Raw genomic sequence first — 24,722 nt, 5'->3', positions numbered from 1 at the left:
ATACAGAGTGTTAAGCGCTCCATTCTGCACTTGACACCAGTTCAGAGTAGAGTCTCCTACCAAAATTTCTCTCTAATCCTCTCATGGCAGAACTGCGTCCCTCGACTTGGGTCCCTTTTTCACGTCACATCTTTTTTCGACCAATAGGAGCATTCCTCTCATTTTGTAGAAACACCCTCTACCAATCGCAACGTCGCTTCTATCATATTGCGTCAAAACTTCAGTAGTTTTCTCCTTCCTGGCGAGTTTCCGCCAATCGGACGTATTGTGCCCATTCTAGATGCCTAAAGTACATTGACCTTTCTGTGTGTCGCACTTGCTGGACGAAAACATATCACTTGCTTTTGTTCATATCTCATTCGAATTTCGAAACACAGTTTTCTAAAGCTTCTCTGGTCGTGTACCGATGCCCTCGCTACAGGCGGCGCTCCAGTTTGAATCACCTGGCCCAGGGCCGCTGTCCTCTTTCCTGCCATAGCACGGTTTCGCTACGCCGTTGTGGAGCTGGCTTTTCAAAACTAAAAGTGACTCAACTTGCGTTCCCTGTTCTACCTTCCACTCAAAGACATGCATTGTATGGGAATGGTGTGTTAATTACTGTTGATTGACTGTCATCCCTATTTGCATTACATATTGATAGGCAAATGTTCTCATAACTGTCGATTTACGTTCGGTGTTATCTTCACCTTCTCATTGCGATTTGTAAAGGTCTCATGTAAGGTGCAAATCTGACCATTTATTCTGCCAACTTACAAGGTAGCTGAAAGGGACTGAGATAATGTCAGAATGACATATTGTCTCTCCAAACGGTACCAATATACCACGAAAATACTGAAGGTATGGACCATATAGTGGATGTGTACACACACACACACACACACACACACACACACACACACACACACACACACACACACACATTCACAAAATTCTTTTGATCTGATCCTCGAATCCTGGTCAGTTATAACGGTTTCATTGTCGATACTGATGAGGACACAATTTATAGCCATCAACCTGCAGAGAAAATAGCTCCCAGAATTGTTTTCAGGTTTGCTCATTATGTCTTGGAAAGGGTTATTGTGTTTACCTTGGTAAGTGGACAACTGGTATATTAGCCCAGATTTGACTGACAAAGTGACTTTTCCGGCACATTGTCTCAATACAGAAAGGAGTTCCCTAACTAAATGAAAAATGACAAACAGAAAAAAAAACATCCAGATGTTGATGAAATGGTTGGACAAAAGAGACGTCTTGCTGGCCAGCCCATTCCATAAGGTACACTACAAGAAGTGAATTCAAAGAACGCCGTTGTGTAGAATCTGAGTGTTGTCATTCGTTACAGTGTGGATAAGATCTATTCCCAGTTTCGAAGCTAGCAAATGGCCAGGAACAGACTGAAAAAAATAACTGCGTAACATTACTCGCCATTTATTGGACGTTGGAGGTTCAGTGCACCTGTATAAATCGCGTGACAGCGAAAAATGCAGATCTGAATTTATGATTAGCCTTGGAGAACAGTTCCCACACGGGTCACTAAATGGACACCCACAACGAGCGCCAGGCATTTTCCAGTTTTATCATAAAAGACAAAGAAAAAGCCAGCAAGGAGGTGTGGAGCATCAACGAGAAGAGGTCTTGGAAAAGAGACATCTTTTTGATATGCAGTAGATGAAATTCTCCTCCTAAAGCACCGTGTTTTAAAACATTTCACACAGAAAAGAGCTGTAATTTGTGAAAATATAGTTTCATTCTCCTCTGTAATAGATACTATTCGATCTTAATTCACTTCAGTTTTGTCCATTACTAAAATCAAGAAAGAAATATTGTAAAGAATGAGCAACAGAAGCAACGCGACAGCGGCAGCCAGCATTGGGGAAAATTCGCTACTGAGGCAGAGGAGGAATCACGAAGTACGCCCACTTACTGGGTTAAATATTACTGTGTATGTGAGGCTTGGTGGATAACTGGTCAAATCTAGGCAGGAAATAAGAGGCTCGAAGTACAAATTTTTCATCAGCAGTCCTGATAGAACTACTGGACAAAAACTTATGTACACTCAGTTGTGTCGTGGAAGGACCACGGACACAAACCCTCAAAAACACACATAAATTATTTTGAGATTGGGTTAAATTAGAAAATTTATGCACCACCACCACCACACAACAAGTATTGCAAACAAGGGAAATTCCAGCACTGGTCGAATTTGGAACAGTTTTTTTGTTATTTCATATCGATTTCAACCTCAGAGTGATCATCTTCAGCGCAAGTGGACTCATATGATCATGCACAATATACACTCCTGGAAATTGAAATAAGAACACCGTGAATTCATTGTCCCAGGAAGGGGAAACTTTATTGACACATTCCTGGGGTCAGATACATCACATGATCACACTGACAGAACCACAGGCACATAGACACAGGCAACAGAGCATGCACAATGTCGGCACTAGTACAGTGTATATCCACCTTTCGCAGCAATGCAGGCTGCTATTCTCCCATGGAGACGATCGTAGAGATGCTGGATGTAGTCCTGTGGAACGGCTTGCCATGCCATTTCCACCTGGCGCCTCAGTTGGACCAGCGTTCGTGCTGGACGTGCAGACCGCGTGAGACGACGCTTCATCCAGTCCCAAACATGCTCAATGGGGGACAGATCCGGAGATCTTGCTGGCCAGGGTAGTTGACTTACACCTTCTAGAGCACGTTGGGTGGCACGGGATACATGCGGACGTGCATTGTCCTGTTGGAACAGCAAGTTCCCTTGCCGGTCTAGGAATGGTAGAACGATGGGTTCGATGACGGTTTGGATGTACCGTGCACTATTCAGTGTCCCCTCGACGATCACCAGTGGTGTACGGCCAGTGTAGGAGATCGCTCCCCACACCATGATGCCGGGTGTTGGCCCTGTGTGCCTCGGTCGTACGCAGTCCTGATTGTGGCGCTCACCTGCATGGCGCCAAACACGCATACGACCATCATTGGCACCAAGGCAGAAGCGACTCTCATCGCTGAAGACGACACGTCTCCATTCGTCCCTCCATTCACGCCTGTCGCGACACCACTGGAGGCGGGCTGCACGATGTTGGGGCGTGAGCGGAAGACGGCCTAACGGTGTGCGGGACCGTAGCCCAGCTTCATGGAGACGGTTGCGAATGGTCCTCCCCGATACCCCAGGAGCAACAGTGTCCCTAATTTGCTGGGAAGTGGCGGTGCGGTCCCCTACGGCACTGCGTAGGATCCTACGGTCTTGGCGTGCATCCGTGCGTCGCTGCGGTCCGGTCCCAGGTCGACGGCACGTGCACCTTCCACCGACCACTGGCGACAACATCGATGTACTGTGGAGACCTCACGCCCCACGTGTTGAGCAATTCGGCGGTACGTCCACCCGGCCTCCCGCATGCCCACTATACGCCCTCGCTCAAAGTCCGTCAACTGCACATACGGTTCACGTCCACGCTGTCGCGGCATGCTACCAGTGTTAAAGACTGCGATGGAGCTCCGTATGCCACGGCAAACTGGCTGACACTGACGGCGGCGGTGCACAAATGCTGCGCAGCTAGCGCCATTCGACGGCCAACACCGCGGGTCCTGGTGTGTCCGCTGTGCCGTGCGTGTGATCATTGCTTGTACAGCCCTCTCGCAGTGTCCGGAGCAAGTATGGTGGGTCTGACACACCGGTGTCAATGTGTTCTTTTTTCCATTTCCAGGTGTGTATAACATGAAACACAGGTATTCATAGTGTACAACATGTCAACTAGCAGCAGCAGTAGCATGATTATAATGAGCCCACTGGATTTAATCTTGCACTAAAGATGATCGCTCTTTGATTGAAATTGATATGCAAAACAAGAAAACGGTTTCAGATTTATGCGACCAGTGCTGTAGTTTCCTTAGTTTACAGAACACATAAATTATATGCATTTATTAAACAATAAATTACCAAAAGAATGATAATGTGAATAGTTAAACTTATCAAAAACCAATGACGTTGACAATCAACGGACAGCATAGCCTCCAAATAAAAAGTCCCTAAGGTCTTGCTGACCACTGCTTTCAAAGAATACATTAACACGTGACGGGTACAGGCAAAATGTAAACGCTGTTATATTAAAGAATTACAAAACTTAAATTGGCAAATAATCATTCAGCATTATTAAAGGCAATCTACTTGAAACTTTTATGGCCAATCTTGGATTTAAAGTCAAATTAAGTTAGATCAGTGTAAGAAGCAGTAATAAAACTTAATAATCCCGAAAGAGTTATGGCTAGGCATGCAAAAGAAAATTTGTGAGAGAAAATACATTTTGTTCCAAGATAGAATTTTAAAGTTTGCAACTTGTGTAAACTCAGTTTCGGCTCAGTATAACCAGATGACAGAGAGCCACAAGTCTTTAAAAGCTGGCCGTAATCTTCGTAACTTGCTTAATTTACATTCAAAAGAACTACAGAAATTGTACGCCACTAAAATAAGGGGGCCCTCACCGTAAAACGGTTAAAACGTAACGTGTCAACAAACACATAATATAACAGTTTAACTTCTATTACTAACACAACCAATTCTTAAACTGACACAGGCCTTGGGCCAAGTTGAATTCAGCAACTTCAAAGCACAGGCACACATACACCCGAACGTTCAGAGCGCAAATGAGACTCTTCTACTGAAAATTAGAGAAGTGAAAAAACTGTATCCAAACGTGACGCTGACTGTGCCCTGAAGAGTTGTTTAGTGCTCCACCGGCTTACATGTCTCGGGAAGTTGTTATCAATGGAGAGACGTCTACAGAAGTTAAAGTAACCTCTGGCGTGCCACAGGGGAGTGTTATGGGACCATTGCTTTTCACAATATATATAAATGACCTAGTAGATAGTGTCGGAGGTTCCATGCGGCTTTTCGCGGATGATGCTGTAGTATACAGAGAAGTTGCAGCGTTAGAAAATTGTAGCGAAATGCAGGAAGATCTGCAGCGGATAGGCACTTGGTGCAGGGAGTGGCAACTGTCCCTTAACATAGACAAATGTAATGTATTGCGAATACATAGAAAGAAGGATGCTTTATTGTATGATTATATGATAGCGGAACAAACACTGGTAGCAGTTACTTCTGTAAAATATCTGGGAGTATGCGTGCGGAACGATTTGAAGTGGAATGATCATATAAAATTAATTGTTGGTAAGGCGGGTACCAGGTTGAGATTCATTGGGAGAGTGCTTAGAAAATGTAGTCCATCAACATGGGAGGTGGCTTACAAAACACTCGTTCGACCTATACTTGAGTATTGCTCATCAGTGTGGGATCCGTACCAGATCGGGTTGACGGAGGAGATAGAGACGATCCAAAGAAGAGCGGCGCGTTTCGTCACAGGGTTATTTGGTAACCGTGATACCGTTACGGAGATGTTTAATACACTCAAGTGGCAGACTCTGCAAGAGAGGCGCTCTGCATCGCGGTGTAGCTTGCTGTCCAGGTTTCGAGAGGGTGCGTTTCTGGATGAGGTATCGAATATATTGCTTCCCCCTACTTATACCTCCCGAGGAGATCACGAATGTAAAATTAGAGAGATTAGAGCGCGCACGGAGGCTTTCAGACAGTCGTTCTTCCCGCGAGCCATACGCGACTGGAACAGGAAAGGGAAGTAATGACAGTGGCACGTAAAGTGCCCTCCGCCACACACCGTTGGGTGGCTTGCGGAATATAAATGTAGAAATGTAGAAGTATTCAGAGAGGCGACTAACATGGGAGTGACTGACAACTCCGTCTGGTGTTTCTGATCGCCTACGTGCAGCACCTCTATTAATAGTCAGTATCCGGCAACCATTCACTGTGGCTGCTACGGTTAGTCCACCTCTAGGTGTACAACGTCGGCCAGGGAAGGACACCAGGCATCCAACTGCGAGAGTGGCTCCCTACAACCCCTGCAAGATCTTTCTTCAAACCGCAACAAGGACAGACTCGTCGCTACAGAACTACTCATCCGGCGTCACATAGAGCGCTGCTCGCAGGTGGGCGCACTTAGCCGCGCCATGGATGCTGCTATATTTGCGCGGTCTCCACTCTATCGCCTCCGATTGATTCGACACGGTGGCATAGTATCGAGCGCGTCCCAAGGTCTATGACAATCGGTCACGGACTGGCTCATTTCTTTTCCACCAATGATTTGCATATGTGAAAATCAAGAGGTAGCACAGGGGTTACAAGTTCTCTGGCTGTAGGAACACCTCAAACGGACTAAGCTCAAATGTCAGAACGCAAAGGCATATTACGTCTAATTGGTGCATGACTGGAAAAGCGCTCTGGTGTTCAAATCAGTCATCTCGTTGACGACACAGGGCATTACTATACTGGAGTTCTTAAATTAAAGGTGGTATGGTTTCCCCAAATTCGGCAGAAAATCGTATGAACTTCAATTACTCGGGAATTATGAAGGAACTGACACCGCATTTGAGAATAGTGGGCGTATACAAACTAACAGTGCTTCAAGCGTCTGTAGTAAAATTTCTGCAGTACCGCCAGGAATTTCACCTAAATTACTTATATGAGGGCGAAATACTCTTGTGAAACAAAGAATGCTGTGAAATTATCCAGCAGTCTTTGTTCAGGTTGTTACTTTTGTCGCCGTCGTCAGAAAACAGCAATATATAACAATACACATTTACTGAATGGTAAATTCAGAACAGAAAGCGAGCCACTTAAAAGCGAGAGCATAGTAATATTTTTCTTACTTTGGTCTTGTAATTCCCCATAAAAATAAAGAAATAAATATGTGACTATGGCGACAGGAATTTGCGGATATAGTAAAGAGTGGAAGACAGTCCGTAACTAAAGGGACCAATCTTAATACATGTTTCTCATAATTTACGCTCTTTTTCGAGACAATTTCTCATTTCCCATATTGTTTTTTCAAGTAAACAACTTTCTTTTAGATTTACAGATGTTCATCACAAAATGACCTGTCAAGATTAAAATGTGCACATGATACGTGTTCGCATTTTTAAGACGAAAATACGTTTTAAGCTTTTGATGCCATCTGAAGATGGGAAGACATTATAACCGTAAGACCTGATAATAATTGTGAATGTATGCTTTCCGTCGCAGTTTGAAGACACCGCCACCCGGCTGGAATCCCGTGAACTCTTCGCCAGCTGATAATAATTGATAACGGTTTTAGTAGAAATAACTCTTAAAATGACTAGTTATTATTTTATCTCTAAAAATCAAAATCTTGTGTTACGTATTTGATAAGTGAAAGAGTCCTCATATTTTATTACGTTAGTCATGTAATTACATATCCAAAAAAAGTTTTAAAGTAAAACAACGAGATACGTTACTCTGGCGACACAACGTACGTTGGATCAACAAACTTTTCAGTTGTTGGATTGGTTATAGAAGGGGAAATCGTCGTTATAACGTAAAGACGATCGTCCAATGAGCAATGGTTTCATTATTGTTAAAAAACATATAGAAACACGAACATAAAAATACAAAAAAAATTGTCTTTTCGATGAGATTTGATGGCCCATTATGAAATAGTAATAAGAAAAAACTGAGTATCGGAAACTGAAATTATGTTACTTCCTTTCTCTTGCACTGTTTATATGACAAGTCTTGTTTGTACAGACAGTATAGAGTCGGGCGACTACGCGTCACTGCATTTTTCTGCGAACGAAAAATAAAATAATTGTATTAATGATGAAATTTAAAATAAAAAGTGCTGATTTTATTTTCAATTCAAAGTCAATCACCTCTTAATGTTCAAGAGTTCGCCCTGACTACGGAGGACGGAGGAGAAGAGCGAGATACAAATATGCCTACATCAGTTAATACTCTTCCACATGTCTAAAATTTGTTTCGAAGAGTCTGTATGATATTTTCTTAACTCTCCCCAGTGTGATCGATTACATTTAAATCTGAAGAATTTTTAGGCCATTTCATCGCTGAAACTTCCCATTGATATTTAACCAATTTCTGGTTCATTTCCATGTGTATAGACTGCTGTTATCGGGAACGAAGTAGATGATGGACCCCTCTTGTACTAGGCTAAAGGACTGACTGTCTGGCAGCCTACATTCGTCTAAGACATATATTTCTTACAGTCCAACTTATTTGAAATTCCAGCCACATTTCTCATTCCACCTGCAGTTTTCCAACACCACGCAGCTAAGCTGAGCATTTTACTTTGTGCAGTGGCAACAAAGTGATTCGCAGAGAGGGTTATCGAGCGTATACAGGGTGAACATTAATGAAACCGACAAAAGTGCAGGGACGGAAAGGAAGGAAAAAGGTCGTATGAGCATGTGTCCGAAACAGTGACGTTGCCACAGTAGACAGCGCTGACGAATGACAGTTCTTCTGACCACGTACCACGCCTTTCTTGTGTGTTGCAGGCTGAATGTTTGACGCAGCGTGCTGTAAGCGGCATAATGGTCCGGTATTCATATCGGGAACAAGTCGAGGTGATGTTTGTACGGCCAATCAGGTGGAAACGGTCGAGGGGCAGCACAAGTACCTTCACAGACACCAACCACATTACATAACATTTCACGTCCGTTTGGGCCGTTTGTGTGATCATGGGTCCTTTCAGACGGACGAACTTGCAGAGAGGTGACGAACTATGCGTACACCAGATTTGGAGGATCGCGTTCTATGGGATATTACGGCGAACCCTAGTACAAGCTCCTGGCAAGTATCCAGCCACCACGCTATAAGACAAAGTACGATTATGTGTGTCCTCCATGACAACCGCCACTATCCGCATCACTTGAAACCCCATGGAAGCCACTTTGAACAGCTGTCGTGACGTGGAGCCGATGCATCTCTGTACTGTGTTCCGGGACGATTCGTTGTCCTTACACGCACACTGTCCATTTCCGGACACATGTTCGTAGAACATTTTTTCCTTCATTTTGAGTCAGGAATCCGTCCCTACAGTTTATCGATTTCATTAATGTTAATACTGTATAAGAACTATCTGCCTCCTTGCACAAAGGGACAATAGACAAAAAATTTTTTCATCGGATCATCAAGTCCTTGAAGTCTTTATCTGTTGAGAGGTATGCTTCCTGATGAGGAGATGTTGTAGCTTGTCCCCTTGCAGACCTGCTGATACGAAGAGCAATAGGTTAAACAAATGGTTGAGCAGTAATCGCACTCTCTGACAGATCGAGGCTTCGGCTCACTTCTATAGCAGATATGAATGGATTCAAGCATCTCAGATAGGTCGATTTTTGTCTCTAGCAGTTGCTTTAGGCCTTCCCACTTTTTAACATGTAGCCTGCGAAGACCATCTCTGTGCTCTTTACTTTCTATCTGCAGCAGAACAGCTATCTCTGGGGCGTTAGTTGTTTCAGCTGTACGAGCGACTGAGCGAGTGGATTCGTATACAGGGTGTATAACTAATAAGGAAAAATGACGCTGGTGAAGCAAAAAATTCAAGTAAAAGTGAGTCTGGTAACGAACAGCTTGCTAGATAATTGCTGATGTCTGGTAATGAGCCAATATTGGCTATGGTTTGAAATACTGCCCTAGTTAATACAATGGTATTTGAAATGTATACTTTTCAATTAAGTTCTCATCTAATTGGGCTCGAATTTTAACCATGACGTACATTAACAAGTTAGCATGATATATGTTACAATTTACTGTACACCCGTAGCTGTTTAAGCAGGTGTTCCATGTGCAATTCTGCTGTTTGGAAGCAACGCTGCGTTTCCAGTTCTGTCCCGGTGTGCAATGTGACTTGTAGGAAATGCCTCTGTATGTCTGATGGCTGCCAATGCTGTGTCCGCAACGGAGTGGTGACGCCTAAAAATTCAGTTAAATTAGCCCCGCCATTGACAACTTGCAATTGGGAATAACATGTGAATTGGTCCCCAAAATCCTGATAATACTGTAACTTAATCAGGATCGGTAATCCTAGGAAAAATAGAACAGCTGGGTACTGACATGACATTTATTGCAAAAAAAAAAAAAAAACACTGACAGAAAAAACACTGACAAAAAAATGCAAATTGTACAAGTACCAATTTGAAATGTTAATTTCTATTCTTAAATCTAAATTTGAAATTGGCAAACCATCTATGACTTCAGTCGAAATCGCGCTCCCATTTATTCGGCGGTAACACTAAGTGGTTGATACCGATTAGCTTAGAAGAAAGTCTGCACCCTGACTGGGAGTGATAGTAAAGATCTCTGTGATCAAAGCAATGGAACTTAACTCATTTACTGTTAAAGATGCCTTTTCTGCCGAGCAGTGGTGCGTATATCGCCGAATTAAATGCTGGGAAGGGCACTCTTTTCAGCGCTGACCTGTACAGTGCTGCTGGATGTCGTCCAGACGAAGTGCGTTCCGTAGCTGTAAATTCTGATTACGTGGAGGACGTCAAATGGCGTCAGCAAACTCCTAGGGTCGAAACTACTTGAGAACAAAGCCAGACACGAATCAACAGTTCTGTTTGCTCTTAAGCCAGAAGCAGAGTCTTGATTCAAGTTTGCGGTCGTAAAAAAGCACTTCGTAATGCCTTAGTCTCCGCAGAGAAGAACAGATCGTTTCTCTGCCGTTGCAAATGGAATAACTCCCTCTCTACAAGTCATGAAGCTGTAAGGCGACCGCCTTCGGCTCATAGTTCGGGAGAAACTTCTAGAACAAATTGTAACTACTCCTCCGATTACAAACTCAGCCAATGAGATTCGTTTCACTTCTTTGTGGTGGGAATACGCCTTCGCGTCGGTGGGAGAACTTTTGCGACCGTTAGCTCAAATTGTTCAAATGTGTGTGAAATCTTATGGGACTTAACTGCTAAGGTCATCAGTCCCTAAGCTTACACACTACTTAACCTAAATTATCCTAAGGACAAACACACACACCCATGCCCGAGGGAGGACTCGAAGCTATGCCGGGACCAGCCGCACAGCCGTTAGCTCACGCCAGCGGCGGGCCTTCCTCACATACATCTGTGCGCTAAGAAGGCCGGTAGCTGTGCTTGCAAGCTTCTGTTTCCACAATCTTAAGCTTTCAGCATGGTCTCACCCTGACTCTTGCCATGGAAACTCCTCATCGCTGCCCCCTCAGGAAAGTAGAAACAGTGAACGGTGCAAGCTCAACATTTGCTACATCGACCGCGCATGGTTAGCCACCTCGTCATGGTTGTGTGGCCACTGTGTTGCATTGCGAAAGGGGAGATTCCTGTTCAAACCTCCCTCGTGCCCTTCCTTTCTTTTTTCCACAGAATTATGAATTGTCCGTCCGGTCATTGACAGTTCACTGTATTCAAATTAGTGTCTGTGTCGTAGTGTACTGTCTGTTTGCAACAACGAGATGTAACCAAGGGATGATGATGACGTTTGGTTTGTGGGGCGCTCAACTGCGCGGTCATCAGCGGCCGTACAAAGTAACAATTTTTACACTGTCCAGTTTTTACTCAATCCAATCCAGTCACTGTCACGAAGGATGATGATGATGATGTTGATGACGAAATGATGAGGACGACACAAACATCTAGTTCCCAGGCAGAGAAAGTTCCAAACCCGGATACGAAGAGACCTGCCGACGTACATACCTCCTACTTGTTCTATACAAGTACTATATGTTATCACTATTGCGTCCGTCTTGGAAGTTTTGACTCTTGAATTCCTTTGTTGTAACGCAGTTGATACCCGTTTATTTCTCGTTTTCATTTCTGTGACACATGTATATTGCTTCTCGCCTGCCCTCACTACTCCTTGCATTTACTTTCGACTGTAATATATTCGGGCCGGCCTGTGTGGTCGAGCGGTTCTAAGCGCTTCAGTTCGGAACCGCACGACCGCTACGGTCGCAGGTTCGAATTCTGCCTCGGGTATGGATGTGTGTGATGTTCTTAGGTTAGTTAGGTTTAAGTAGTTCTAAGTTCTAGGGGACTAATGACCTCAGATGTTAAGTCCCATAGTGATGAGAGCCATTTGTAATATATTCTTAGCACGTGACTCATGTTTTGTAAGCAGTGTATAGCATGATAATGGCCAATAGTAGAGAAGGAGAACAGACACGCCAATGAACGGAAGGCCAGTTGATAAATTTGTGAAAAAAATGGACATGAACGAGATTTGAACACGGATCTCCCGCTTGGGAATCCAACACCGAGTCCACACAATCACGACGCGATGGTTCTCGGAATACGCTCAGTGTTGCCCATCTCAAGCTTCGACCGTTCACTGTTGCCGTTTTGCTTCTTTTTTCATAGTTCAGTACACCTACCTTCTTCCTGTTTTCATGCTAGATCTGTGTTCAGTTTTTGACGGGCTATACACTGGGCCAGTTTACCTGTAAATCTGAAAAGGTGCGTTTGGGAGCCCATTCCACCGGCCTCTCGACGGCGCGGCCGTCCTAGTCAGTAAATGCCAACGCTATTATTTTCAGAGCCATAGAAATGCCTTCCTCTAGCCCTCGGCCCTTGTCACATTCGAAGACAACTGACGCCCTCGTTCTCCCTGCTGTTAGATACAGCACGAAATCGTCCTGAAAGCATGCAGCTCTACACAAATGTTATTAAGAGGCTACCCTGTATCAACTAATAAATGATTAATAATTCGATAACCCCACCTAAAATTTGCGATTCCGTACAAAGTCGCCTTACACACTTATTACGTTTTTAAGAAACCTCGCTACATTCCAGTGATGTTAGACACATATAACCTTTTGAATAATATTAAATAGAAACAGTCAAGGTCCGTGTTCTGTACCACAGAGCATCTTGCGAGCTAACATCCCGCAGATCTGACTAGAAAATTTGCGTATTTCATTCTCATCTCTTACTAATTTCATTTCAATATTCTGACGCCTTTCTGCCGATTTATTAACACCTATCACATTTCCGTTTATTGGCGTCCTATTCATCGCCGGTTTATTTTGCCATCTCCTGACCTGAGATACGACGAAACTTAGTATCCCGATCTCCCATTACATTGGTTCATTTCGCCAGGTGCCGGACCCTCAAGTCCACGAAAGTATAAATTCCCTTTACCCATTTGAAATTTATCTTTGGATGTGTTCCTGTTACAGTTTCCCCTATCAAAACTGTTGTTTGCGTTCCCCCGATGCGTTTCATAGTAATCACTCGGACTGCAGTAATGATTTCCACTTTGAATACTATTTGTCTGCTTACTTTCAACATCGGTACTAATTTTCCTACAAAGTCCAAAAATTCATCTGTTGAGTTGCTAAGAGGACTGTGCACTAGATCCCATTGCATATTTTCCGGTAACCGCCTTTTCAACGTCGTAGTTTCAGTGAGCACTCCCAATGGAAGTTTCACATGCATTAATCTCGCAAGTTCATGTTTACAAAATTCTCGCATCGACCCATTCCCTTATTTAAATGTTGGCCCGTTCAGAAACTCATTTTGGAATCACGTTTGCTTGTTCAGGAACCTGCTTTCAAATATTTCGTAGGTAGCGAACGCATCATTGTGTGTATTCGCCCACGATTGAGGCTCACCTGCCAAATGTCTTTTCACGAATTTTAACTTCGCCTCGTCGGAATCTCCCCTTATAAAACCAACCATCCTTGCAGCTAGAAAATTTAATGGGTGATATTTCCCGTTGTCTCCAAAACATTTGACCGATCCTGCGTTCATCCACAGAATACTGATAACTGTAGAGGTTTGATGTGCAGCTAAAGAATTCAGTTCGCTATTTGTTTCATTTATTTGCTTTTTAACTTCACTATTTTCATTTTTAATGCCACATTCTACTTGTTACTTTATTTAATCTGTTTCTTTCTCCCCTTTACCTGTACGAACAGGTAAGTTGCTAATAGCCTCAGTCGTCTCAGTCATTAGAGTATCTTCCCTATTCATACAATTTCTTACGTTGCCTCCCAGATCTGCCTGCTACTTCTCCACCTTATCACTGAAATGTGTCTCCGCTTGATCTAGAGTCAAGCATTCCAACTTCATCAGAAATTTTGCCCATTTCTTCCCGAATGGCTTTTAATTTTCCGTCTGTCAATTCCTCGATTCCACTAGGCATTTTACCTACTTAGTCTTTTACAACCGAATTGTTTCGGATTGAACCGAATCAATTTTTAAATTTACGTCAACCATATCGGTTTTAATAGAATCAATTTTGTATCCCAATCCTCTTACCATTTGCATTAATTGCGTCATCATGTCTCTCACAAATTCATCTCCCTTGCCTGATTTCGGACTACTTGCCCTATTAAATTCACCGCCGATCACGCTCTCCCACTCCAACTTCGGGCTAAGCGGCTCGTTAGCATTTTCGGACCCCCACACAAACTGGACGACTGCTTAATATTAGCGACGTCTATTATTGGCGATGAAACTACAGAATCATATATAATCTCGCTATCAGCGCAGGTTCGTAGCTTTGTCGTGCTAGATCCTCCTGCTATGGTATTGCTGCCGATGTTGCAGTTGAAGCCAACGCTGAAGATCTCGTAGCCTCTGCTGTGGTACTGCAACCGCCGCTGCGCGATGAATCGCCGTTGACGATTACGCTGCTGGCTGGAACCACGTGCTTTAGATGTCGCCTCTTCTTCCGCGTTACTTTTTTATCACTTCTAACGACTGCTAAAACTCGATGCACACAACTGTTGCAAAATTCATAGCTCAGAGCCCCGACGCAAACTACATAACCTGCCACAGACTTGGGACCTAGGTCACAGAATGTCGTTAACCGTGAGAATTGCAGTTGTAATCTCACAACTACTAAAGAAACCTAATATTCAGACCTGAACCGATATCACATTTAACTTTTGCGAGAGGTTCTGCCTATCGAAGGTCAGATAATACTTTTGGAAACACTTTGCAGAATTCAAATCCATTTCTAAACTTGCCAGCGTTCATATTCCGCAACTAACACTTTTCAAAATCCAATGCTGTCACAACACTTTGCAAGATTCTTACCCTTAACTCTTTCCAAATTCCTATCCCGGACGAGCCTCCATTTGGAAGCTAACATCCCGAAAATGTTCGGGCTCCCATGCGGTTCCTCTTCGTCAAAATGTCTTGGCTCAAACTCGTGTAGGGGTTGAACGGCACGTGTCGCATTACACGCCCTAAATTAAACACTTGTTACCCTTTACCTAAATTGTCTGGCTGGTGGCAAGTTTGCGCAGTAGTAATAATATCGGGAACTAAATTGACGACCCATAAGTTGCGATTTGGTTAGAATAATATTTATTCAGAAAGAAAACTAATAGCGAAAGTGGTCGGATTTGGAATTACTATTACACTCGAGGGCATATCCATTTGATACAGTTCGATCACTCACAATCTCATCGCGAATCACAAGTCCAATACTCAACCTTGATATTTACACGAAAAGTTAAGAATTCACACCAGGCGTGCGGCTGCTCACCGCTTAGAGACTAAGTCCCGCGATACCACAAAACGAGAGATTTTCTAAGTCGTTTCACTTTAGACCGACTGTCTGCTTTCGTGTATCAATCCGAACTCCACCCTTTAGTGTCTCCAGCCGAAATGTCCGTTTGCGCGTCTGCACCAGCACTGTCCCTCTGCCAGCTCCCGGCCGCGTTTCCCGCGAGCCGAATATCCTCGCTCAACTGACTAGGGCAGTTCCCTTTCCTGAAGCCGTCCATCTGCTTGGGTACAGCTTATTCTACATTATTTTACATTTTAACAAATTTAAATAATCAAAGCTTGACCGCTTTCACATTCTAAATAAAGTAACAATAATATCTGTTGTGTCTAGACAAGACAGCCTAGACACAATGAGAGGAAGCCGAAAGGCACGCGCTTAAACTCACGCAGGCTCGCGTGAGGTCTGAAACAGGATACATAATGAATGCTATAAAGAAAAGTACGTAGCTTCTGGAATACTTAACTTTAATCCACATTTGTAGAACATCGCTCTTGATGATACATTAATAGAATCTTAATATCAATTGAATACGGCGCCTTGCTAGGTCGTAGCAAATGTAGCTGAAGGCTATGCTAACTATCGTCTCGGCAAATGAGAGCGTATTTGTCAGTGAACCTTTCCTTGCAAAGTCGGCTGTACAACTGGGGCGAGTGCCAGGACGTCTCTCTAGACCTGCCGTGTGGTGGCGCTCGGTCTGCAATTAATGACAGTGGCGACACGCGGGTCCGACGTATACCACCGGACCGCGGCCGATTTAAATGCTACCACCTAGCAAGTGTGGTGTCTGACGGTGATAAACGTTAGATAATAAACGTTAAATTCTTTTACATAAAACCAATACAATTTCCTTCTTATCTTTGAACGCCACGGCCAGTAGCATTGTACCAATGCGCTTGCTGATAAAAAATAAACAACAAAAGTAACTATTATTCACTAAACTTTACAACAAATATTCTATTACCTAATGATTCAATAAGGTGTCATTCTGTCATCGTTCAATGTGTTTTGTGTGGAGGAAATGATGATCTGATGCTTAACTGAAAATACTGATAATTTAAATTTACTATATCTTTTAAACAAATGAAGTTACAGAGTTGGTTTTTACAACATTTGTTATTTTAATGATGTGCTCCTATATGAAATGTCGATCGTTAAGATCGGCCAAAGCGGTCAGGCCTTTGTTACAAAACTCGTTAATTTCATTTTAACAGTAAATCCTAAACTATTATAGATATGATCAATATTCAAGTTTTATTGGGATCACCATGAAATTTTATGAAGGATGATAGGTTAACATTACTGTGGCTTCATTCCCTGCGCTACTACAGAATTAAACAGTTTTCATAATTTTTTCCCCTTATGGCTGATCTTAGGTCCGCCATATTTAAAACTGCTACGTCTCCTTGGCCACAAAAGGGTTCTGTGGGGTTTCCCTATGATGTAGGTTCTCTTCTGTCTCACTCGCACACTACAGCGCTTAGGCCTCAATAGACAATAGACACCTGTGAGTTTCCATATATCTTGGAGAATCTGCGCCCTTTCTGGCACATGGTCCTGGACGACAGGGTTCGTTTCACAATTGCTGTAAGCTGACTCTTTCGGCCATATATTTAAATGAGGGCGCAATGCTCGTTAACTCACAATCTGCAGTGAGTTATACATTCATTCAAACGATCCAGGATCATCTCATGCGCCTTGACAAGCCTGTCCAACACACTCCTCCAGTACGTCAACAGTACCAACGAAAGTGCCGTATATTTCGCTTTGCCGAAGTCCTCCGACAAAAAAATTGAGAGGACTGTCTAGTGATCTTGAAGGCCAAGGTAGGGGCCCTATTCGAGCTATCCGGTTTGGATCGGAACTGGCAGGTTTGATGTCGTTTTACATCAGCAGCAAAATGTGCCGCTGGCCGTCATGCATGTAACACATTACTAACCGGCCGTGGGTGAAATTAGACTCTAATTAGGTGTGATCATAATCGAAACATTTATTTTTTAGGTACATTTACACTAACGAGGAAAGTAGTTCATGCTGAAGCCATTGGCCGCTCGTAACTATGCATTGGCTGTTAACTGACGCACATTTGCTTTAGAGACCCATGTTTAGTGGAATGTTTTTCCGTCTACTGTCGCACACTTCCAACTGTATCAGTTATCGCTACTGATCATGACACTTCCCGTTTATCTATAATGCGACTCATAGCTACAACAGATTTTTAGACTAGAGCATCTTATGTTTATTCATGTCCTTGTCTTTTGTCTGCTGAAGCAGATCAGTCATAATGCACAAGGAACGTGTTCATTGCAGTGCTGGAAGTATTATAACGAATACGTGGAGGACACGTTTATTGACAAATCTGTACTGGAAGCATGGCTGTCAGGTAACCGGTTGCCGGTGAAAAATAATTTTGATCTATTGTACACAGAAAACTTTGTATGTCAGAGTAGTGCGGCAGTTGGTGGTCTTATTGAGTAAAGAACGAAGATTAGTGTTTAATGCCACGTCGACAACGAAATGGTTAGAGATCATTGCCAGTCGCCAAATACAGCTGAATGGAAGCTTCCAGGCAAAGTGATGTTTTGTCTCTTGAATATCGTGACAGAGGAAAATTATGGATTTTGTAAAATTGGGGAAGGAAAGGTGAAGTTTTTAACGAAGCTATCTCGACTTCGAAATTATGCAATTTTATATCTACATCTACACTCTGAAAACCACGGTGAAACTCAAAGAAGAAGGTCCTACCCAGTGGACCAGGTATTAAAGTTTCTTCCTGTTCTGTTAAACGCCTCTGTGAATGCTGTAATTATTCTAATCTTGTCTGTGTGGTCTCTGCAGTAGGAGGTTGCAGTGTAATCCTAGATTCCGCATTTAATATTGTTTCTTCAGACGTAAAATTTTCAGTATCAGCGTGACCCATTCCCTTAGGTCAAACTGTAATCATCTGTGCTGCTCTTCTGTATATAGGTTCCATATTTCCTGTTTGGTATGGGTCCCATAGCATTCTAGGATAGATGGGGCTAGAGATGAGCATTCAATGTCTTTCGTACAGTGATTACGCTTTCTCAGTATTCTACAGTTAACTGAAGTCTAGCAACTGTTTTACCTTCAACTAAACCTATATAATAATTCCCTTTATAATGTTACAAATTGTTACAGCCGGTTTTGTTGAAGTAACTGATTCCAACTGTAGCCCGATGATGTTCTATAATGAGATGCTGGGTTTTTGGCGTTTTGTCACGTGTAAAATTTCACATTTCTGAACAACTGAGCGTTCGAGCTAATTGTCAATATTTGCGGAACTTTTTAATGTTGTGAAAATCTGTCTGAATATTTTTGCAACATTTCCCAGATAGTAGTTTATTACAAGGAATTACGTAATCTACAAAAGTATGAGTTTACTATTAACATTGTCTATCAGGTGATAAATACACAGAAGCAACACAAGGGTCCCCTCGCTGGGATATGTATTGCGTTACTTCTAACTAAATTACTGACTTAATCTAAAATAACACGCTGTATCTTCCCCATCGAGATGCCCTCAATACCGTCTCAAAACACCCGTAAGATACTCCAAACAACGTCAGAAATTTCGTCGCAGAGTTTCTGGTTTATCCCGTAGAATGTGAGTGGGGAGACGAACAGGAACATTTTTGTGATTGATCAATGTGACAACAAAAGGAGAAACCTCCATGAACATGGCAAATATATTTATGTCGTTTTCAAATCTGTCATCGTCAGCCGGCTGGATTGGCCGTGCGGTTCTAGGCGCTTCAGTCTGGAACCGCGTAACACCTACGGTCGCAGGTTCGAATCCTGCCTCGGGCATGGATGTGTGTGAAGTCCTTAGGTTAGTTAGGTTTAAGTATTTCTAAGTTCTAGGGGACTGATGACCTCCGATGTTAAGTCCCATAGTGCGCAGAGCCATTTTTTTTGTCATCGTCAGTTATTTTTTGCTGCCCATAGATCAAAAATGACCAGAATCTGTTGGTTTGAGCTATAGATTAACACTGAAGAAACTGCAAAAAGGTTGTAATTTAAGGAGATGGGACCTGGTTAAACTGAAAGAACCAGAGGTTGTAGCGAGTTTCAGAGACAGCATTAGGGAACAGTTGACAAATACGAGGGAAAGAAATACAGTAGAAGAAGAATGGTTATTTTTGAGAGACGAAATAGTGAAGGCAGCATAAGATCAAGTCTGTAAAAAGACAAGGGCTAGTAGAAATCCATGGGTAACAGAAGAGATACTGAATTTAATTGATGAAAGGAGAAAATATAAAAGTACAGTAAATGAAACAGACATAACTGAGTATGATCGCCTCAAAAATGAGATTGACAGGAACATCTACATCTACATCTACGTCTACATCCATACTCCGCAAGCCACCTGACGGTGTGTGGCGGAGGGTACCTTGAGTACCTCTATCGGTTCTCCCTTCTATTCCAGTCTCGTATTGTTCGTGGAAAGAAGGATTGTCGGTGTGCCTCTGTGTGGGCTCTAATCTCTCTGATTTTACCCTCATGGTCTCTTCGTGAGATATACGTAGGAGGGAGCAATATACTGCTTGACTCCTCGGTGAAGGTATGTTCTCTAAACTTCAACAAAAACCCGTACCGAGCTACTGAGCGTCTCTCCTGCAGAGTCTTCCACTGGAGTTTATCTATCATCCCCGTAACGCTTTCGCGATTACTAAATGATCCTGTAACGAAGCGCGCTGCTCTCCGTTGGATCTTCTCTATCTCTTCTATCAACCCTATCTGATACGGATCCCACACTGCTGAGCAGTATTCAAGCAGTGGGCGAACAAGCGTACTGTAACCTACTTCCTTTGTTTTCGGATTGCATTTCCTTAGGATTCTTCCAATGAATCTGTCTGGCATCTGCTTTACCGACGATCAACTTTATGTGATCACTCCATTTTAAATCACTCCTAATGCGTACTCCCTGATAATTTATGGAATTAACTGCTTCTAGTTGCTGGTCTGCTATATTGTAGCTAAATGATAAGGGATCTTTCTTTTTACGTATTCGCAGCACATTACACTTGTCAACACTGAGATTCAACTGCCATTCCCTGCACCATGCGTCAATTCGCTGCAGATCCTCCCGCATTTCAGTACCATTTTCCATTGTTACAACCTCTCGATATACCACAGCATCATCCGCAAAAAGCCTCAGTGAACTTCCGATGTCATCCACAAGGTCATTTATGTATATTGTGAATAGCAACGGTCCTACGACACTCCCCTGCGGCACACCTGAAATCACTCTTACTTCGGAAGACTTCTCTCCATTGAGAATGACATGCTGCGTTCTGTTATCTAGGAACTCTTCAATCCAATCACACAATTGGTCTGATAGTCCATATGCTCTTACTTTGCTCATTAAACGACTGTGGGAAACTGTGTCGAACGCCTTGCGGAAGTCAAGAAACACGGCATCTACCTGGGAACCCGTGTCTATGGCCCTCTGAGTCTCGTGGACGAATAGCGCGAGCTGGGTTTCACACGATCGTCTTTTTCGGAACCCATGCTGATTGCTACAGAGTAGATTTCTAGTCTCCAGAAAAGTCATTTTACTCGAACATAATACGTGTTCCAAAATTCTACAACTGATTGACGTTAGAGATATAGGTCTATAGTTCTGCACATCTGTTCGACGTCCCTTCTTGAAAACGGGAATGACCTGTGCCCTTTTCCAATCCTTTGGAACGCTGCGCTCTTCTAGAGACCTACGGTACACCGCTGCAAGAAGGGGGGCAAGTTCCTTCGCGTACTCTGTGTAAAATCGAACTGGTATCCCATCAGGTCCAGCGGCCTTTCCTCTTTTTAGCGATTTTATCTGTTTCTCTATCCCTCTGTCGTCTATTTAGATATCCACCATTTTGTTATCTGTGCGACTATCTAGAGAAGGAACTACAGTGCAGTCTTCCTCTGTGAAACAGCTTTGGAAAAAGACATTTAGTATTTCGGCCTTTAGTCTGTCATCCTCTGTTTCAGTACCATTTTGGTCACAGAGTGTCTGGACATTTTGTTTTGATCCACCTACCACTTTGACATAAGACCAAAATTGCTTAGGATTTTCTGCCAATTCAGTACACAGAACTTCACTTTCGAATTCATTGAACGCCTCTCGCAGAGCCCTCCTCAGATTACATTTCGCTTCGCGTAATTTTTGTTTGTCTGCAAGGCTTTGGCTGTGTTTATGTTTGACGTGAAGTTCCCTTTGCTTCCGCAGCAGTTTTCTAACTCGGTTGTTGTACCACGGTGGCTCTTTTCCTTCTCTTACGATCTTGCTTGGCACATACTCATCTAACGCATATTGTACGATGGTTTTGAACTTTGTCCACTGATCCTCAACACTATCTGTACTTGGGACAAAACTTTTTTGTTGAGCCGTCAGGTACTCTGAAATCTGCTTTTTGTCACTTTTGCTAAACAGAAAAATCTTCCTACCTTTTTTAATTTTTCTATTTACGGCTGAAATCATCGATGCAGTAACCGCTTTATGATCGCTGATTCCCTGTTCTGCGTTAACTGTTTCAAATAGTTCGGGTCTGTTTGTCACCAGAAGGTCTAATATGTTATCGCCACGAGTCGGCTCTCTGTTTAACTGCTCAAGGTAGCTTTCTGATATAGCGCTTACAAAAATTTCACTGGGTTCTTTGTCCCTGCCATCCGTTATGAACGTTTGAGTCTCCCAGTTTATATTCGGCAAATTAAAATCTCCACCCAGAACTATAACATGGTGGGGAAATCTACTCGAAATATTTTCCAAATTATCCTTCAGGTACTCAGCCACAACAGCTGCTGAGCTTGGGGGCCTATAGAGACATCCAATTACCATGTCTGAGCCTGCTTTAACCGTGACCTTCACTGTCCAGCCTGTCTCTGTGGTATACATTCCAATCTGAGTCTAGAATTTCATTACTGTTTACATCTAGTTTCAGCCAACTTTCTGTCCCTAGTACTATGTGGGCATTGTGAACGTTTATTAATGAGAGCAGTTCTGGGACCTTTCTACAGACGCTCCTGCAGTTTACTATTAGGACATTAATATTGTTATTCCCTGTTGCATTTTGCCTATTCCTACCTTGCCGCGTCTCCGAAGGCGTCTTGTCGGGCCTAGGGAAAGAATTCTCTAACCTAAAAAACCCACATGTGCACTCCACACGTACTCCGCTGCCCTTGTAGCCTCTTCCTGGGTGTAGTGCACGCCTGACCTATTCAGGCGGACCTTACATTTCTCCACCCGATAGCGGACGTGCAAAAAGGCTAAGCAATGATGGCTATAGGACAAATGTAAGAATGTACAGGCATATATCACTAGTTTTAAGATAGATACCGCCTAGAGGAAAATTAAAGAGACCTTTGGAGAAAATAGAACCACTTGTATGCATATTAATAACTCAGATGTAAAACCAGTATTAAGCAATGAAGAGAAAGCAGAAAGGTGGAAGGAGTATATAGAGGGTTAATACAATGGCGATGTATTTGAGGGCAATGTTATAGAAAAGGAAGAGGACGTAGATGAAGATGAAATGGGAGATATGATACTGCGTGAAGAGTTTGACAGGGCACTGAAAGACCTAAGTCGAAACAAGGCACCGGGAGTAGAAAACATTCCATTAGAACTACTGACAGACTTGGGAGAGCCAGTCCTGACAAAACTCTATCATCTGGTGAGCAAGACATATGAGACAGGTGAAATTCCCTCAGACTTTAAGAAGAATATAATAATTCCAATCCCAAAGAAAGCATGTGTTGACAGATGTGAAAATTACCGAACTATCAGTTTAATAAGTCACAGCTGCAAAATACTAACACGAATTCTTTACAGACGAATGGAAGAACTGGGAGAAGCCGACCTCCGGGGAGATCAGTTTGGATTCCGTTGTAATGTAGGAACACGTGAGGCAATACTGACCCTAAGACTCAAGTTAGAAGAGAGATTAAGGAAAGGCAGATCTACGTTTCTAGCACCTCTAGACTTAAGGAAAGCTTTTGACAATGTCGACTGGAATACTATTTTTCAAATTCAGAAGACGGCAGGGGTGAAATACAGGGAGCTAAAGGCTATTTACAATTTGTATAGAAACCAGATGGCAGGTATACGAGTCGAGGGGTATGACAGAGAAGCAGTGGCTGGGAAGGGAGTGAGATAGGATTGTAGCCTATCCCTGATGTCATTCAATCCGTATATTGAGCAAGCAGTAAAGGAAACAAAAGAAAAATTCGGAGTAGGAATTAAAATCCATGGAGAAGACAGGAAAGGATCTGGAAGAGCAGTTGAACGGAATAGACAGTACCTTGAAAGAAGGATATAAGATGAACACCAACAAAAGCAAAACGAGGATAATGGAATGTAGTCGATTTAAATAAGGTGATGCTGTGGGAATAAGATTAGGAAATGAAACACTTAAAGTAGTAGATGAGTTTTGCTATTTGGGGAGCAAAATAACCGATGATGGTCGAATTAGAGAGGATATAAAATGTAGACTGGCAATGGGAAGAAAAGCGTTCCTGAAGAAGAGAAATTTGTTAACATCGAGTATAGATTTAAGTGTCAGGAAGTATTTTCTGAAAGTGTTTGTATGTAGTGTAGGCCTGTATGGAATTGACGATAAATAGTTTAGACAGGAGAATAGAAGCTTTCGAAATGTTGTGCTACAGAAGAATGCTAATACTGAATAGATACTGAATAGAAATGGTGAGAAGAGAAACCTGTGGCACAACTTGACTAGAAGAAGGGATAGGACATGAAATGAGCCATCAAGGGATAACCAATTTAGGCGTGGAGGGTAAAAAAGCGTAGAGGGAGACCAAGAGATCAATAAACTAAGAAGATTTAGAAGGATTTAGATTGCAATAAGTACTTGGAGATGAAGAAGCTTACACAGGGTGGAGTAGCATGGAGAGATGCATCAACCAGTCTCTGGACTAAAGACCACAACTACAACAACAGAGCAAATCTACTACCTTTAATGTCGTTGACTGATTTAATTCTCTCAGCATCACCTAACTTAGCTCCATTCCATACTATTCTTCTTGTTGCACTTTTGTAACTCAATTTACACTGTCCAGTCACATTAATGTGACCACCTGTCAAAAGCGTGAATAGCTACTTTCTGCAGCGCACACCGCTTCTAGACGTGCAAGAAGAGAATCAGTGAGATTCTGGAAGGTACCGACTGAGATGTGAAGCCGTGCCGACTACAGTGCCGCGGGAAGTTGCGCTAGGATCCTCGGTTGAGGATCCTTGACACGAATAGTCCAATCGATGTGATCCCATAGATTCTCGGTTGGGTTTACATATGTACAGTTTGGTGGCCAGGGGGTTAAG

The sequence above is a fragment of the Schistocerca nitens genome, chromosome 6 (assembly GCF_023898315.1).
Source record: "Schistocerca nitens isolate TAMUIC-IGC-003100 chromosome 6, iqSchNite1.1, whole genome shotgun sequence".
Lineage (NCBI taxonomy): Eukaryota > Metazoa > Arthropoda > Insecta > Orthoptera > Acrididae > Schistocerca > Schistocerca nitens.
The sequence above is the reverse complement of the archived record's forward strand: the minus strand, read 5'-3'. Positions refer to the sequence as shown.